Consider the following 14,446-nt stretch of genomic DNA (forward strand, 5'->3'; position numbering starts at 1 on the left):
GATCACACAGCCTATCTGGACCTTGCTAAACCCTTCCATACAATACCCTAGTTGGCAGTACAGATAAGCTCACCAGCCTAACTATAAACCCCTATGCAGGTAGATGGGTTGCAAACCAGCTCAAGGACAGGACTAACCTGGCAGACATGCTGTAGCCATGGCAGACTGAAAACCAGGTACAACTGGCATCCCACAAGGCATGGTCCTGGGACCTCTCTTGTATGTTATATATGTCACATAGGTACAGGCCAACATGGACGGACTCTGTCTGAACAGGTTTGCAGAGGACTACAAACTGACCACCATATCGGACCCTCCAGCTGACACAAGTAACCTACAAAAGGCACACATAGAAACACACAAGTGGTGCCACAGCCATGTCAACAAGCTAAATGCAGAATAGTGTATAGTCAACCCCTGTAGAAACACAGTACATGGCAAGAAATTACCACATAGGTGTTAACCCAGTAAGTACATCAGGAGAAAGAACAGACCTGGGGACACAAGGTGATAGATATCCTGCATGTGACAACCATGTGTCTGTAGTGGTTACAGAAACATACCATATACCCACCTAATCATGAAGGTAAGCACAGCTTGGTTAGGGTATGGCAATGTGCCTCTCCAGTCATCCATCAGCAGCCCCACAATTGTGTACAATGGCCCTTCAGGGATGTACCGTAGCAGACACCTGCAGCAACTGGAAAGACCACACAAATACCCCACCAGGATGATCGCAGAGCTGTAACAGATGCCATGTGTCACCTGAGTAAAGAAACTGCAGCTCCACACAGTGCCATACTGCCTGGCTGGAGGTGAACTGTGCTTGATGTATAGAGCCATGACCAACCTGGTATCAATGGACATTTGGCACCAGGTAAACACTGAATGCTGGTGACCTATGCAGCTGACAGGCCTGAACCCCAGCACAGACATAAACAGGATATGTTGTACCGATTGGTCCATAACCCAGAAGCTCACTACACTTATGACTAAACTCCCACTACAGGATATCCAGAGAGTCCCTCAGTGACTGTCATCCAGAGGAATCATGATGACTGGATGGGAGATGGTAGGTGTACCCTGGATATCACGTGTATGTCATAGGTAGACAGAGGCACAGCACACTAACCGTGACATATGTCATGGCAAACACCAGTAAATGTGTGTTGAAGGACAAACACTCTCTGACTAGCATTACAAATGGACTAGGGCACATGGACATTGTTTGTCACTGTCCATACAAGTTGTGGAATACATTAACAATGTCGGACAATCATGTACTATGCTGTCCATATCTGAACAAAATGCAACATGGTCATATCTGCACAATTGGCCCTCAACCAATCTGGTGTGCTCACTATAAATATTACAAGCAGTGATAGCACTGAAACCGATTATACTGTCCACCACAGTGAAAGTACTGCACCAGTACACTATACGACAATACAACTGTTTGGTCAGCAGGAAAGGATGATGACAACTGTATGCAAACTATCCCATGGCGACCCTGCAGGCACAGAATAATGCCTGTTAGGTTCAGACACAAAGGAGTTGGGCAGTAAGAACACAACCTGATGTCCAACACTCAACTGTAAATGTGATATATAGATGGCGTCCACACACAAACACAAATGTGGTGATCCACAAATCCCAACATAAGGAAAGGTCACACTGGGCATGCTCGCACACTTAGATAAATGAGATGTGGCAGTCAAGAAGCCATACAAACTGTAAACTGGGCATGCTCACACACTTAGGCCATATCACAGTTCAGCAGTTGCACACACATATCTGGCATTTCTATGTGTTAACACTGGAACCTCCCACAATACAGACATCTATCCAGTGCACACAGTAAAGTTACAACAGAGACATAAGTAAAGTACTGGATCACGCTCATATGCAAACATCTCCCACAGTACACACGTTGTTTATAGAGATAGGGAAGGCTATGGCAATAAAGACCCACAAACAGTATATGAGCAACAGAAACTTGCATCTGACAGGTAAACATATGGCCGTAGAGTGCAATACCTGGCTGTTGTCCCTAGGGAATACAGAAGGCTGTCCACAGTGTATTTGGTGTTTGCCTCCACAGTACAGTAGGCCACTGTGCCTGTGCAAAGTTAATGCATAGATATGCTCTCCCCTGTACTGATGGATAGTCACAGATGTACATACCTCTTCATCCATAATGATGTCAGCACACTCTACATATGTCAGGAGCAGAAATTATACCCAGTAATGTGAATAGCGCGCTATGCTACTGCATCTCTAACAAGTGTCATAACATAGTTAGGTAGGGGTTTGAATCCTGAAAGTGCTCAGTGTGTGTGTGAATGTGTGTGGGAGAGTAGTGTGTGCAATTCCATATGTATGAGAAATGTCCCTTTTGGCAACTAGTACTACACGACACATGCTGCATATTCCACTGTCTAAACACTGATGATGTCAGCACACTATAAGTACAGCAGAAGAAAGCAATCCCCCCAGTAATGCAAGTAGCGCACTCTGCTAATGCATCTCTTACAAATGTCATAACATAGTTAAGTAGGGGTTTGAATCCTGCAAGTGAATGTGTGTGGGGGAGTAGTATGTGCAATTTCATGTGTATGAGAAATGTCCCTTTTGGCAACTAGTACTACACAACACATGCTGCATATTTCACTGTCTAAACACTGATGATGTCAGCACCCTATAAGTACAGCAGGAGAAAACAATCCCCCCAATAATGCAAGTAACACGATTTGCTAATGCGTCTCTCCCAAGTGTCATAACATAGTTAGGTAGGGGTTTGAATCCTGCAAGTGCCCAGTGTGTATGTATGTGGGGGAGTAGTGTGTGCAATTCCATGTGTATGAGAAATGTCCCTTTTGGCAATTAGTACTACACAACACATGCTGCATATTCCACTGTCTAAACACTGATGATGTCAGCACCCTATAAGTACAGCAGGAGAAAGTAGTCCCCCCAGTAATGCAAATAGCGCGCTCTACAAATGAGTCTCTCACAAATGTCTTAACATAGTTAGGTAGGGGTTTGAATCCTGCAAGTGCTCAGTGTGCGTGTGAATGTGTGTGGGGGAGTAGTGTGTGCAATTCCATGTGTATGAGAAATGTCCCTTTTGGCAACTAGTACTACACAACACATGCTGCATATTCCACTGTCTAAACACTGATGATGTCAGCACCCTATAAGTACAGCACTACTGTTCTATTTAGTGTATCCTACAACTATAAATTATCTCTACTTGACTACCAAGTAGACTATTCTCTATCTGTATAGCGAAGCACTTGCTCCTACAGTACTTATCACCTCGATACAGCACTCTTGTTATAGAAAGTACCCCAAAAAAGCAAACCCCATTTCTCGGTCACCCACACCCCCCAGAACCTTTTCTTAAGTTTTTCTGTCTATTCCTTCTAACATGTCGAGGGATCAGTTGCTAATGTCCTCTCCTGCTCAGCTGGTGAACCTGGGAATATTGAGGCAATGTTACAATTGCCTCATGTACACAGACAACCCTCTCCTCCTCCCACAAAACACAAATACATGCGAGAGATGCAACTATACGGCCAAACTGGAGGCTGAGCTCTCTCAACATAGGACTGGCATGACCAGACAGGAGGAGAAGGTAACCACACACACTATAGACCCAGTCTCACATAATACCATCACAACCTGAAATCATACACATAAACACACAAAGACATACTCGGAGGCTCTGATCAAAAATCTACCAAAACAGCAGAGGCCACCAAAGCAGACACCCAAACAACTACCACCTCAGAACACAACACCTGCAACACATAGACCACACAGTCAGAGTGTCAAGCAGTCACAGCCCTTAAGGCCAAACACAATGCCAGACACACTAGTCATTGGTGACTCCATAGTCAGACACACTGACATCCCGCTCACCAGACTGAGTAAGGAGAAGATCACAGTAAGCTGCCTGTCGGGTGCTAGAATCCGCCACATAATGCATGCACTCAGGTCTCTCAACAGCAGGTACAAGTACAACTCAATCATTGTCCACGCTGGTGTTAACGACCTGAGACGTACCTCCTTGGACTACATGAAAAGAGACATAGAGGAGCTCTCTGATTATGTAGCCCAAGCAGGTATGACCCTGACCTTGAGCAGTATCCTACCTTCACCAAGAATGATGCCACAATACAGAGATAAGATGATCAGCTTTAACAATTGGCTTAAACTCTGGTGTCATTCAAAGGGGATCCAATGTCTGTCTGCCTGGGATGACATGCTGGACAAGCCACGCTGCTCGCAAGGGACGGCTTGCACTTGTCACCCTGGGATTCCGGATTTTGGCAAAGGCTCTTGCCACCCCATAGTGCCTTTTTAGGCAAGGCTCAAATTCTAAACCTACCACCCTAGAACAAAACAAAGAAAAAAACTAAGTGTAATGCTGCTCAATGCCAGAAGTCTCAACCTCAAGATGCACGACTCGAGGCCCTTCTCAGTATGGAGAACATCGATGTCTGTGCTGTGACAGAAACCTGGTTCAAGGCTCCTGAGAGCACCCCAGCACTATCAGGTTTTACCTCATATCATGCTCCGCCCCAAAACCCGGACAATACCAAGAAAGGAGGAGGGTATCCATATTCATCAAGGACACCCACACCTCAAGATTGGTGGCATCGCGATGCATCGGAAACCATCCAGGTGCAATTAACCATAGGCAAGACTGCTCTGCAATTTGTAGCATGTTACAGGCCACCCTCGCAAACTCAGGAACCTCATATGGCCTTCCTGAAAACACTGGAGGATAAATGTATCTCGAACACCATCATACTAGGTGACTTCAACTACCCTAATATAGACTGGGAACACTACTCAAGCCCAAACACTCTAGCCCAAAAGTTCCTGGAATTCATAAATTCAAATGCCATGGAACAACTAGTCACCATCCCACAAGAGGAGAAAACATACTTGATCTCATCATCACGAACATGGGAGCACAATGTTCAACGCCGGAAGTATACCCCTCACTGGTGAGATCTGATCACAAACTAATCTCGCTGGAGGTCCTCATCCCGCCCCCCGAAAAGAAAAAAACCACAGTAAAGAACTTCTAAAGCTGACTTCACACTTCTAAAGACTAGTGTGGTCTCCTTTAAGGCCCTGAGCCGGTTAACATTACTCAAACCGCAGAATCACTTACAAATGCCTTCTACCAGCACCTGCAGGGCTGCATGGATCAGGCAATCCCAAGCAAAACAAAGACTCTTTGTACCAAAGGCAAGCGTCCAGTCTGGTGTACCCCAGCCATAAACAAACTCTACAACAAAAGGAGAAAGCTACTACAAGATAGAGCAAAATCCTTAAAAGGTAAGACACCGCTGATCACTATAAGTAAAAAGCTAAGAGCTCTCATAAAATCATCCAAAGCTAATTTTGAGAAAAAAATAGCTAAGGACTCTAAAGACAACCATAAGGCATTCTTTAGCTATGTCAGAAACCTAGGAGGAAACTCCCAGATATGCTCAGAATTAATTCAAAATGATGTGAAGATTACTGATCCTACAGACATTGCCAACATACTGGCTGAAAGGTTCAGTGCAAACTTCTCCCCCCCCCCCCCTAAAGGAGAGATATCTATACCAAATGATTGTAGCCCCCCAAACATCTCTAACGCCCAGGTGAGAACTGCTCTCTCCAAGGCAAAGAACACAGCATCCATGGGACCTGAGGGTGTCCCTGGCTGTGTGCTCCATGAACTCAACGAGGAATTAAATCCACAGTTAGGACAGCTGTTTAATCTTAGTCTCACCTCCGGATACGTACCCAGGAGTGGCACAGCGACTGTGGTCCCACTCCACAAAGGCGGTGCCTCCACCGACCCTGGAAATTACCGTCCCATTAGCTTGACAAGCCTTATCTGCAAAGCCATGGAGAGGATCGTAATGGATGTCATAAATAAAGACATAGGGAACTTGCAGACTTTGGATCCAACCCAGTTTGGCTTTGTCAAAGGCAGATCATGCCTTCTAAACTTGGTTGACTTTTTGAAACAGTCACCAAGGCCATTGACGAGGGAAAGGCAGTCCATACAGCCTACCTAGACCTGGCGAAGGCTTTTGATACAATACCTCACTCAGGTATCATTGAAAAACTCATCAACTTAAATGTAAACCCATACATTACAAGATGGGTTGCAAACTGGCTGAGTGACAGAACCCACAGGGTCAGAGTTGCTGGCGCCATGTCAGACTCAAAGCCTGTCACAAGTGGTGTCCCACAGGGCTCAGTCCTGGGCCCACTCTTGTTTGGCATCTACTTTTCTGAAGTACAAGCAAACACAGGAGGGTTATGGCTGACAAAGTTTGCAGATGACTGCAAACTGGGCGCCATAGTTGAAAACACATCCAACACAGATATCCTTCAGAAGGGTCTCACAGAAACGGATAACTGGTGCCAGAGCCATGGCCTAAAGTTAAATGCCAAGAAATGCATAGTCATACCCTTCGGGAAAAATAAGGTTACCCCTAGCTACCATATAGGTGGCAATCCCCTGAACACAGAAGAAGTTATTAGTTCCTGGGAACCCAGGTTGACAGTAGCCTTTCATTCGACACTCATATTGCTAAAGTAGTTAGGAAGACCTTCTACATTGCCCACCTTATCATGAAAGGATTCACATCTAGATCAAGGGAAGTCATAGTCTCCCTATACTCATCACTCATCAGACCAATGATCGAGTACAATGCCCCACTCGGAATGTATCTGACCCGACACTTGCAGCAGCTGGAGAGGCCACAAAAGTTCCTCACCAAAAGGATAAAGGGTCTCAAAAATCTGTCTTATGCTGCCCGACTGAAAGAACTCCAGTTATATTCAGTTGCTTACCGCTTGCTCAGAGGTGACCTATGCCTGACATACAAGGCCATGTCAAACCCAGATTTGATGAACATGCTTCATCTCAAAAATCTAGATCCCTCAGAGCCACAAGGGGAGACTTAAACCTACACGGTTATTAATAGGACATGCTGGAGGGATAGATTCATCACCCAAAGACTCCCTATGCTGTGGAACAAAATCCCGGTTTATGTGAGGCAGAGCACCTCGCTGGCCATGTTCAAGAGGAATCTTGACCAATGGATGGGAGATCGCAGATACACCCCAGGGGTTACCTCAGTGTCACTGCTCGACAGAGGCACAGCAAAATAATGGGCATAGTTTCTCCAAACTAAAGGGGTGGCGTAAGCCACAAAACTATGGGCTAGGCTTATAAATGCCCTCGGGCAGATAGCCTAGTATGAACCTATAAACCTATGAACCTATGAGCAGGAGAAAGCAATCCCCCCAGTAATGCAAGTAGCGCGCTCTGCTAATGCATCTCTCACAAGTGTCATAATATAATTAGGTAGGGGCTTGAATCCTGCAAGTGCCCAGTGTGTGTGTGTGAATGTGTGTGGGGGAGCAGTGTGTGCATTCCATGTGTATGAGAAATGTCCCTTTTGGCAACAAGTACTACAAACCACATGCTGCATATTCCACTGTCTAAACACTGATGATGTCAGCACCCTATAAGTACAGCAGGAGAAAGCAGTCCCCCCAGAAATGCAAATAGCACGCTCTGCTAATGCTTTTCTCACAAGTGTCATAACATAGTTAGGTAGGGGTTTGAATCCTACAAATGCCATGTGTATTTTTGTCACACAGTTTGTCCATGTGTGTGGGGTGTTGTTCCCAATATTGCACGACATACATTATATTAGTAATGTCAATGCACACATGATGTATGTGTGTGCCACCTACACATATGTACCTGTGAACTGCAAGAGTTCCCATGTCTGAAGCCTGCCTCATGTGAATACATGGAATATGCATCAGACAACTGTATGACGGTGGTGTTCTGTGCAGGGCTGCATGTGGTATGTGACTATACAGTGTGGGTTGTAGATGGTGTCATCCCACCAGCGAGGGATACATGATTGGTCTGGAGCATATAGTCCACATGTTGGTGATGAACAGGTGCAGCATGTTGTCACCACTTGTGGGAGTGGTAACAGGTTGTTCCATAGCAATGCAGGGAATGAATGATAGGAACCCTTCAGATAGGGTCTTGCAGCTAGAATAATGCTCACACTGTATGTTAGGGTAGTCGCAGTACAACCATATAATGGTGTGTGTAGAGACCGTCATATTCCCAGTGTTGTCAGGAAGGCCAAGTGGGTTTCCTGGGTATGGGAGTGTGGTGTGTGCCAGGCTATGAACCTGAAGGCAGTCCAACCCACTGTGTGTTGCACATGGAGAGGCTCTGATTCTTTGTGCAGTGCCACCAACCTGGGGGTGTGTGTATCTGAGTTGCCTTTGGATACATCCCCCCTGTTCTGGTTTGGTGCATGTGTAGGGGATGACAAGCATGGTATCAGGAATGACCTGGCACTGATGGTGTGCACCTGGGAGCCTTGTGTTAGGAGTCTGTTACTGCACGGATATTGCTATACCCCATGCTAAAGACAGTTTCCACTGCATGCATCTTGAGGTTTACACTACTGCTGTTGAGTAGCATTGCTATTAGTGTCCCATCCCGTGTGATACCTGTGTAGGTGGCTATGTAATGTCAGCCTTGCATACAAAGGCACTATGTGTGTAGCAACAGCCTCTGCCAATATACAATGGCCCATGGGTGACAGGTGCAAGCTGTCCCAAGCAAAGCAATGTGGCATGTCCAGCATGTAATCCCACATTGACAGGCATTGGATCCCCTTTGAATGTCACTGAAAGATACGTTAATTGCAGAAACTGATGATCCTGTCTACATATTGTGGCAGCATTCATGGTGAGGGTGAGATGCTACTCAAGGCCAGGGTCATAACAGCCTGTGCCACAAGCTCAGAGAGCCCCTCTGTGTCCCCTAACATGTAGTCCAGGGAGGTGCGTCAGAGGTCATACACACTGGCACAGACAATGACTGAGTCATACTTCTACATGCCTTGGAGTGACCGGTATGCTTGTGTTATGTGGTGGATCATAGTGCCCGACGGGCAGCTCAGCGTGACCATCACCTTGTTAAGCCTGGGAGCAGGACCTCTGTGTACGTGACGATAGAGGTACCTCATACAACTGTAGCAGGTGTGTTGTCTAGCCGTATGGCCTGTGACTGTTTGGCACACAGGCTTTGTGAGCTATGTGTTGCATCTGCTCTGCTCTGGCTTAACATTTGCTTGTGTGTCTGCTTTGCAGGTGTCAGCTGCTCAGGCAGGATGCTATTCTGAGAGCCCAATAATGTACCTGTGTGTTTCTGTGTTTGGATTGTGGTCGTGGCAGGTCTATGGGAGACTGGTACTGTATTCACTGTAGTATCCCACTCCACCTGTCAGGGAATGCCAGTGCTGTGTAAACAGAGCTTAGCCCCCAGTTTGGCTATGTGGTTGCATCTCTCACATGTGTTGTACGTGTATGGGAAGGGGAGAGGGTTGTCTGTGTACATGAGGCAGCTGTAACATTGCCACATGACTCACAGATTCACCAACTGGACCTGAGAGTAGATCGACAGGTGACCTTTGCACATGCTACCATAGCATTGTGACTCCCATACTAAGTAACCACACATAGGGCCAATGGGGAACAAGGTACTCAAGGTGACTATGTGAGGGTGTAGTGCTCCTGATTTGTTAGTGCTGGCATATATGAATGCTGTCTTGATCAAATGTGAGGTAAGTCATATGCAATGTGTTACAGGCAAGCTACATGCAAACAGGACAAACAGTGACGTTCTGTCAAGTGACACATGGACATCAGTACAGTAAGCAACACAGATGTCACTAGGGATCCACAGAGGCACTGTATATCTGCACTGCAGGTGGAATCAGTGTTTCAGGAACATAACAGGCAAACATGCATACAAACAAAGCTACAGTCAGCAGGCCTGTATGTAGACTATGCTACAACAAACAAGGTGTACGACCTCCGGTAGGTAACCGTGCATATATGCAGGCACTATAAGCCAGTACCCAGACATCCCCAGGTTAGATGGGCTGGGTCCAGCCACACCCCACACAAGTGTATAGACCACGTACCTCCGTAATGTTGAATAACTGGCCTGATACCCAAGTGTTCATACCTGTAATAATACACATGTCAAATAACAGACACTGAGCCCTCACTCAGCAGTTCCAGACTTAGTATGATGTATGCTACCTGTCCTGGCACCTCAGTATCCTTGACATGTATGGACACTCTCCCTCCTGTCATAGTTAGTTCTGTGTTTTGGTGCTGTTGTGCATGGTATGAGGTGTGACCTTGTAGTGCTAGTGTGCTCTTGTGAGCCTTGAACCTGTTGTATAGTACTGCACAGATATCAACATCCTGAAACATCTGCATTGCAGAGTCGTGTGTGGACAGCATGCAACTCGCAGTTGACATGGCCATCATTGAGTATCAATATGTACATTGTTGTATCCCCTGTGCTACCTATGTAGGTGGCCATCCCTTCACAGCCTCACCACCAGTATGCAAAGATGTGCAGACAGAACACTGTGGTAATTACTAGGGGTATACAAAACAATACAATGACATTCATACTGCAACTGCATCAGGCATGCTGGTATATACCGACAATGCTATCATTACACTGTACTGTTGTCAACATCATACTATTACAATACGTCTATGTAGTCACCCTGTGCATCAGCACCATGTTAACCTGTTCCTGCACCAATTTTACAGATTGCAGGAGGTGGCACAGTTTCATCATATGCACAGGGTGTGTACCTGGTATGCCTGAGTCTGCCACTGATACAACCAATTGACATGTCTGTGTGTGTGTGTTGGTGAGGGACAGCAATACAAGATGGGGCAATGTTGATGCAGTGTGTGCGTGTATGCGGTAGCCCTAGGTGTTATCACTTTGCATGTGTGTATGAATGCACACAGTCCCACCTTGTGGCTGCCATATACAGGTGTTTGTGGACAGCCAAAGACTGTACCTTCCAGGTCATACAGATCACTGTCTGTGGCCACGGACACGGTACCTGTGCCTGGCAGGGGTGCTACGGACTGTATCAGGTACTAAGCCAGACTGGGTACTGTCATCAGAAGCAGGCGTTTGTTGACTGGAGACAGGTCCCTGTTGGGACTGTCCAGCGCCACGTGCACATGGCCTCCTGGGGCGGTCCGATAACAGCACAGACCCAGCATTGCTGGGGCTGCTGCTGGCACTATGTGAGCGGCCGCGGCCCTGTTGTCATCCGCGACAGCTGCCAGCTGCTGCTGTTGCTGGCATACGGCCACGTCGATGCCTCAACCGTCCACCATTGCCCTGGCTCATGGACATATAGTTGTGGAACAGATCTAATGTGTCCCCCCAACGTCTCTCAATGACCTCGGTGAAGTTGCGGATAGCAGCCGCAACATCACGCAACTGTCACTCATGGCTGTGCGACATTCTCTCAGCTCCCTCAGACCCTGTCTGGTGTACCGTTCCATACATGACTGTGCTTGCATTACAGCCCAAAACATAGCTGGGGTTGAAAGACCTCGGTGGGCACGTCTGACAGGGGCAGTACGCCCATGGATGCTCCCACGAGAACCCATGGACGTCTGCCTGTGTGGTACTGTGTCAGGACCCTGGACATGGCTGCAGTGTGGGGATGCATGTGCCACTGGTACCACATTACCTTGGTCAATGCCCACTGTATCCTGTCCATCACCTAGGGACATTGGTGACAATGGATGTATTGGCAGGATGACTGTGCGCATTGATGGGGTCGACAGCTGTGTAGTGTCAATTGGCTGACCAATGACGGACCCTGGCACACCTACCTGTGCCATTACACAGGTATCATCATTATCACTATCCACAGCAGCTGATTCAGGTTCCCTGCTGCACGACACCAGAGCAGCACCAGAACCTGTGGGAGTAAGACAGGAAACACAGTTTACAATGTGTACACAATGCCACCACTGATGCACACATGCACACATGGGCACATGCACACATGCGCACATGCACACATGCACACATGGGCACATGCACACATGCACACATGGGCACATGCACACATGCGCACATGCGCACATGCGCACATGCACACATGCACACATGCACACACCTCAGTATATGAGATATCAACCCACAGACACAAACACACCTGCAATCAAACACATAGCACTACTGCTTCAGCCTATTATTACTATTAGTATACAGAGTATTGAAGATAATGGTATTACACACTCACCAGCATGGATAGGCTGCCTTGCTGTTACACCAGAGGGACCTGCAGAAAAGAGACATTTATCGTCAGTGGGCACAACTGTGCCATTGATACTGTGGGCATGATACAGTTCAGTAGTGCAACAGTTAGCTTCCACAACAGGTGTACTGCAGATATTGAGGATATCACTAATGCACAATAATTACCAAGATTACAGCTACAAAATGAGGACACACCTCACACATGCTTAACCTAACAGTGTACAGAATGGTCAACTATACACATGGCATGTTACCTGCATGTTCTGTGTCCTGCTGCTGTGTGGCTCCAGTCTCCATCATTACACATGTATGCTGTTGTTGTTGCTGCTGTGCTGGAGCCACAACACTCAGGAGTAGTCCCTCCAGTCTGGTGAGGGGGGGATGTCTAGCCACCCCACCACCTGTGGCAAGCTGCTGCCTGTGGATATCCGATGCACGCTGACGGGCATTTCTAATTAAATCACTGCAAGTGATGGCGTACCTGCTCATATGTCCGGTTATGTGTGCCTATGTCATTTACCCGACGGACCAGGTCTTGCCACACTGCAGCCCTCTCCTGCTGGTTCTGGTTGGTGTGGGAAAAGAGTACAGCGAAATCCCGCACCAGGCTCTGGTGTATCTCCTCCTCCTCTGCAGCGGAGTAGACAGGGTTCCGCTGGTGAACCATGGCCCTGAAATGGAGAAGGAAAATATGTCAGCAATATCTGTCAGCAAACTATAACACACATAATACACATAATACTCGACTGCAGTGATATAACTTAAGCACCATATATAGCATCTGTCTGTCTATTGGGGGATACACATGTACATGACCAGATATCAGTGCTCATCTGACAAATGTGCAACAGTACCTGGCACACTCCATACGACAGACTACTATACTGCAGCAGTCAACACACAGTTTCAGGTACAATACACAACCTCACACTGGGGGTTTGTATCAAGGTACTGTATGGGGAACATTATCAGCCCATGCACTGCACACAATGCACGTTACATATTTCACTGGTAATGCACACTACTCTTACTTGCCATAACCCTAGGGTAACACAGCACAACATATGGCAATGTAGTATGTGTTGATCACAATAACTCACACACCTGTCTCTGGCCTCACACCAAGGACACACACTACCATGACAGACAGACAGTCATGGTGAGCAATCACACCAGTACACAACATGCACCCAGTCACTAGCACACTCATTCCACCTCACATATTCCATTTGCAATGTGTTCATGGGTGTGCATTATGTCCTAGGTAGGTAGTGTGCTTTTGGCCCTGGGCCTACAGCAGCATACTGTTATGCTACCCTGCCCCTTGTGACACATGTGTTATGATCGTACCTGCTCCTTACAAACAGTTAAACAGGGTGACTCATATGGCATATTACCTATCTGCATAACATTCAGCAGGGGTATGTCTGACATCTACTCATGGGAGCCTTGCTTCTTAATTCTGTGTGGTCTACTACAGGGTATGTCATATCTGTGGGTAGGGTCCTGTACCTCCACCATGTGCTCTATACTGCAGTGACAAGGACGACAGACATAGGTAATTTGGGTTGTGGATGTTGGAGGTGTTACCATGGTTGTTAGACAACTGTCATGGGTGTGACCGAACTATGTATATCCAGCAGTGGTAACCTCTATGTAGGTAGTCTGTGTGCGCTCTGTGGTATTTGAGTGCATTGACACAGTTACTTGCATATGTCTGTGTCCTTCTCCATATCTGTAGCTGTCATGGGAGGTACATACTGTGTAGGACATTGTGGGGTGTGGGGGGGTACAGTGACCTACATGTCCATAGCTGACACACCATGTCCGCTGACACATTCCATGTACAGGTATTACAGGACTAGTGTGCCACTGTGTATATCGATGTGGAGCCTATTGTACACTTGTTGACCCTGTTCCCCCCGACACATGCAGTGGTGGGCAGGCATGTACATATGTGGTGGTTACTGGTGTCAGTGTTTTTGAATGGGGTATGGTATGCCAGCATCCACACTGGTGTTCACTCCATGCCTGTGACACCAGGCACCTGTTGCAAGACATCTGCACACATGTGCCTCACACAGTCTATATATGTATATGTATATATATATATATATATATATATATATATATATATATGTATGTATATATATATTGATATATTTATATCTGTATATGGATATATATCTGTTTGTATGTATGTATATAAAATATGTA

The sequence above is a fragment of the Protopterus annectens genome, chromosome 1.part1, assembly GCF_019279795.1.
Source record: "Protopterus annectens isolate FY-2018-M chromosome 1.part1, PAN1.0, whole genome shotgun sequence".
Lineage (NCBI taxonomy): Eukaryota > Metazoa > Chordata > Ceratodontiformes > Protopteridae > Protopterus > Protopterus annectens.